The sequence below is a fragment of the Nuphar pumila genome, chromosome 9, assembly GCF_984573655.1.
Source record: "Nuphar pumila chromosome 9, dmNupPumi1.hap1.1, whole genome shotgun sequence".
Taxonomy (NCBI): domain Eukaryota; kingdom Viridiplantae; phylum Streptophyta; class Magnoliopsida; order Nymphaeales; family Nymphaeaceae; genus Nuphar; species Nuphar pumila.
In genome coordinates, this window is record NC_143257.1 from 104,568,419 (window position 1) to 104,574,418 (window position 6,000).

The following is a 6,000-nucleotide window of genomic DNA, read 5'->3' on the forward strand; positions in this document are numbered from 1 at the left end:
GACTGCAAGTAGTGATGCACACGAGTCAAAACTGGGCTCTTCAAACTCTTCTCGTTTCAAAATAACTATGTTCAAGCTGGGCTCGAGCTCCGAGCCAAGCTTAGACAGTATATTCCAAAAAGTAAATTGAAAACAATATTTGAGAAGCTGGGATTCGATACCTGACCTCTTCAATCATTGCACAAACAACACACTACTAGCCTAAATCTTTTATTTTGATTACAATAGCCCAAGAAAGTTTTATAAATACTAAAAATTTAGTAGATTATGCAAAAAGAAAAAATAACATGTTTTTTTTTAAGAAGACTGTATGCAAGTAGGGATGCACACGAGACGAGCCTGGGCTGTTCGAACTCTGCTCATTTCAAAATAACTATGTTCAAGCTCGACTCGAGCCCGGAGCGGAGCTTGAAAGGTATTGTCCAGGCTTGGCTCCCAAGCCGAGTTTAAACAGTATATTCCAAAAGGTAAATTGTAAACAGTATTTGAGAAGCTAGGATTATATCCATGACCTCTCCAAACATTGCACAACCAATGCACCACTAGGCTAGATCTTTTATTTTGAAAAAAAGTTATAAATACTAAAAATTCTGTAGATTATGCAAAAACAAAAAATCACATGTAACAATGCGGTATTCAAATTCTGCACCTGTTAAAGAAAAGGCAAGCACCTTATCCATTAAGGTAACACTAGCTTTTTGTGATTAATTTTGCAAATATACTATATCAGAGCCGGACTTGTCAAGAGGCCAATGAGACTTGGGCCTCAGGGCCCCTGGGCCAAAAAAAAAATTAGGGGCCCATTTTTTAATAGGGATTCCATTTTCAATAGGGGCCCCAAAAAAATTGGAGGCGCTGCCCTCGAACTCCTACTTTTAATAGGGGGCTCAAAAAATTCTGAGGCCCTGCCCCCAAACTCCTACTATTAATAGGGGGCCTATTTTTAGGGAGCCCATTTTTATTAGGGGCTCAAAAAATTTCGAAGCCCTGCCCCCGAACTCCTACAATTAATAGGGGGCCCATTTTTTCCCTCCACCTCAGGCCCCATAAAACACAGGTACGGCCCTGTACTATATACATACATTAACACGAGCTTTTCGAGCCCAGCCGAGTTTAGCAGCTTGATCAAGCTCGGCTCATTTATGTTGTGTTCAAGCTCAACTCATTTATATTCACGGACAAGCTCAAGCTCGAGCCAAGCTTAAATGAGTCGAGCTTGATTTCGAGCCGAGATTAAATGAGTTGAGCTCGACCTAGCTCGGCTCGTTGTGCATCCCTATCTACAAGTTCACATTGCTTAAGGCAATCTATGTTAAAGTATCAAATATGGCAAGTGCATTGCATGGGTAGCAAAAATTGATTGAGAGCACCAATTTAACACCTCTGCTTTTGTTGATTAAAACCTCCCCAAAGTCTCCGGTTATAATAAAGCATATAGAAGTGTTCAATAACAGTGTGTTCTCCATCAAGATCTCCTAGATAATGAAGACTGTTGCTGGGGCTGGTGAGCGAGCTCAATGAACTGAACAGAGGTTGTAGGGTGTTCAAGCTTGGCCCACTATTGTGGTGAGTAGTTGAGCCAAGTTCAAGCTCATAATGAGCCCAAGTTAAATGCGTTGATCTTTAGGTGGCTCATTTATTAAAACAAAATGAATTTTTTAAAATTAAAAATAATGGAATTTGAAACTTAATCGACTTAACCATTAATCTAAGTAAAGGATCAATCAATTAAAAAGAACAAGATATGAAGCTTAAAAAGAGAAATCCCGTTGCTGCTTGATATAAAAACAGAAAGAAATCAACTATATAAATGTTTGAGTTAGGCACTATCAGTGGCATGGCGCGACAATGATAGATTCTTCCTAGCACTGCTAACTCTTGCTAGTGGCAGTTGAAAGGCATTTCACTCGTTCTTTCATGCACCTTAGGATGGGACATGCTCCCCTCTTTTTTTTGCTTTTGGATTATCTTATGGCATTGCACCTGTAATTATGGTTTAAGAACTTAATACTTGTTCGACGGAGCCAACTCAAACATTTTAGACCAGATGATGCATAAAATCTTGCAAAGGGTCCATGAGTCTAAACAAGACTAGGCACCTTTTTAGGACAAAAATGATTGTACTGTACAACAAATACCTTATTAATATCATAACTTTGCAAGTACCTTTTTAGGCCATAACTTATGTGAACCTCTTTATGATAGTAACTTCGCAAATACCTTAGTACAATCACATATTTTATAGCAAAATCGCTAGAGATTGTGTGAGCCTCCAATGAAGGGGGTTGCATCTGATTGTTTCAAAGCAAATTTTTGAGAAGTTACGATTATAAGGAGGTTCACATAAGTTATATTTGTATACTTTATGAAAATCACAAAAATATAAGTGAGGGTATACATTTATGTAACGGTATATTTAAGTGACGGTTAAAGAAAGGATAAAGAAATGATGTTCACACGGTATCCAGTCACTTTGATATAAAATATGTGATTTTACTCAGGTATTTGTGAAGTTACAATCATATAGAGGTTTGCAAAACTTGTTTTTACGTGCTTCGTGAAGATTGCAAAAAAATTATGTGCAAATATACATTTAAGTGACAATTAAAGAAATGAGAATGGTGGTTTGCACGATTTTTTGTGACTTTGTTACAAAATATGTAATTTTACTAAGGTATTTATAATTTTAGAATTAACAGAGAAAATTGCATCTGCAAATAATGTTATTTGCTCTGCCTACAATTTGTTTAGTTTGGCAAATTTTCTATTTAGTTTATTTTTAATCATTTATCCTACGTATATGGTGTTTTTGCATTAGTTGCATGCATAAATATTAAACTTAGGGTTTTCTCATATATTAGGGACATTTGCTTGAGGAATACATGCTCACATAGAAATTAGGAAAACTATAACCTCCAACAAGCTAGATTTTGTTTGAGACATTGTTTGAATTCATTGTGTGCTCTTTATTTTTTTTATCTCCTCTAATCTTACTATAGATATCCTTTTCTATTGAAATTTTTAAATTTTTTTGTCATATCATTTAGATCCTCGGATCACCCCACTAGTACCTTTCAGTTGTTAGTTGGGGTATATCAGTGGTGATACCATTAAAGCTAGATTCTCCATACTAGCACCTTTCAGTTGTTAGTTGGGGTATATCGATGTGGACCCAGAAGAAAACTCTGAACCTCCTCGTGGATCAATGGATACAGCCTTCTAGGATACTCATTATTTTGAAAAACTCTCATTACTTGTTTAGGCCTATGTGAACCATTGTTTGGGGTATAATGAATACTTGATTAAAGATCCAAAATAACCAACCTCTATCCATTCTAAGGCAACCATCCTTGAAAAATCTTGCCCATGGAATGTCATCTATGGGAAATCCTACATACGAGATGCCGCCCCATATAAACCAAATACCCTCTTCAATATATAATTTGAAGAGGATACCCACATGGCTGATGAGCCTAGACGAGATCCAAGGAATGGAAAGGAACTCGAGATCTCGAAACCTCGCTCCAAAAGGCACTCATGTCATTCTCATAAAAATTCACCCACGGATACCTCCAATTCAAATGGGTCCGCAAGGAGGAGAGTATTGAGGGTTCCTCATGTCAAAATCTCACCCATAGAAAGGGATATTTAGGCATAGATAAAACAGTACATGGACTAGATATTAGCAAAAATGGCCAAAATATAGAAGAAGAAAGAACATAAACAAGCCCAAGCCTTGAGAGAGATTCACAGAAGGGCAGAGTATGAGCAAATTTGGCCAGCGAATATGAACAGAAAGGGCAGACAAGACCAAGAGTTGGGGTACAGTCAATGGGTTGGATCATAGGCTTCAGATGCAGAGAGAGGAATTTGTAGACCGCAAGGAACCCCTTTGATCCAAATTGTCTTAAGAAGCGGACCAAAAAATAAAATCCTTGGAGGATATGGTCCAGAGCCTTAGTACCAGGATGAGGTATATGAATACAAATCGAAGGAAATACTCCCTAGAGGATTTTCTGCCTGAAGGGTATGATGATAAGGGTGATACTTTCCTTAAGTTATTAAAGTTTAGTGGAAAGGAAGATCCAAGAACTCATATGGCCTTATTTATGGAAAGTGCAGTCAAATATCAGAATAACAATTGTAGGCTAATCAATTGGTTCTCTAGGAGTTTGGAGGGGAGGCATTAGAATGGTTTGCTACCCTGAACCTTCAAAGTATCAGGGAATTCAAGCAAATTATCAATAGCTTCATGGATCAATTCAGATTCAATTTGGAGGCCCTTTCCACTATCAGTCAGTTATATGACTTAAACAGAAGAAAAAGGAAGGGGTCATGAGTTTATCAATATATGGTGGTCCATAGAAAACAGAGTGAAGGAACCAATTTCATATTCTCATGCACTTGTCATAATATTGGATAATTTCTCCCAACCCTTGAAGAGCCTAATCACCACGACTTAAGCAGAGACATATGTCGAGCTCATAAAGAAGGCCACCGCCTTCGGGGTAGGCATGAAGAGGGAAGTATATGATTGGTTTCTGAAACATAACAAGGATAATAATATCTATAAGAAATCAGACTCGTCTAAGGGCCAAGTTAATGTCATTCGAGCATCGGGTCAAGCACCCCAAAAGCAAGGTAACCGGGTCCACAAGGCAGAAAACCAAAAGAATGTTCCAAAAAAGCAGAATCCTAAGAGAAATAGATATGGTGGAAACACAAAATGGACCAGAGATTGAAAGTTTTCTAGGTTTAAACAAGCCTGATCGCAGGTTCTAGATCTATTACTATAAGATAGTATAGTAAAATTTTCTGAAGTGTTAGATCCACCGCAAATGAAAGGAAAAGATTCATCCAAGTACTATTGGTACCATAGAGCAATGGACCATGACATCAAAGAATGCTTCATCATCTGACACATAATACAAGACCATATTGAAAGTGGTGAGCTCTTAATAGATGAAGAACCACAAAACCAGGGTAATAATAATCAAGGCATTTTCCAAGAATTGTTCCCTAACCATAATGCAAAAGAGGAGGTTCAAGCCTACAAACTGAAATAAAACTAGCTCGTAGAAAAGTCTATCGAACAAGATCCACATGTAAATACTATAGTCAACATCCCTCAGATCCCCATATACAACGCTCGTCCTCACCAGTTGCCTGTAATTCCTCAAGTGTGTTACCAAGGAGGAAGGAGGGTGCAAAGGAAACATGTTTCCTAGAACAATTAGAAAGTATCATAAGAGGTCCCTCAAGTCATCATTATCCGTTTAGTCTAGTAAGACAGTAACCACACTAGGGCTCTTCCTCCAACATCCTACTGCAAGGACACAATCACAAAAAAAAAATTACCTCCTTGCACTCTTCCTCAAAAAGAAGCGGACAGAAGATGGTGTTAGTCAGGTCACACGGTCAGGAAAAAACTGCCAGCAAGAGGCCTCAAGGAGACCATTACCACTAATGCCTCATCAAATCATCGCTTAGCCAAAATCTGGTAAAGTGGCAACATAGAAATCCAAGAAAATAAAAATATATATAATAATGACACACATTTAGTAAAGACACCTGCCAATATCTCAATATTAGAATTAATCAGGGTTTTCAAAGAACACCAAGAGGTAGTAGAGGGGATTCTGAGGAATTTCAAAATTCCTCCAAGCATCCAGCCTGAAGGATTGAAAGCCCTTATCTCTCAAGTCATTACCTAGATGTTAGTCACCTTCTTAGAGGATGATCTTCCTAAGCTAGTGATGTCCCATACAAAGGCCTTATACATAACTGTCCAAATCAATGGGATGTTAGTTACCAACTGTTTGGTGGACGAAGGCAGTGAAATGAATATTTGTCCAACCATAATGGCCAAAAGACTGAATATTTCAAGAGGAGAATGGGGAAAGCATGTAATCCAGATCAAAAGGTATGATGGCAATGCCACCACCACAATGGGGACCATAATACTGGATGTGATGATAGGTCTCATTGTCCAAAAGATAC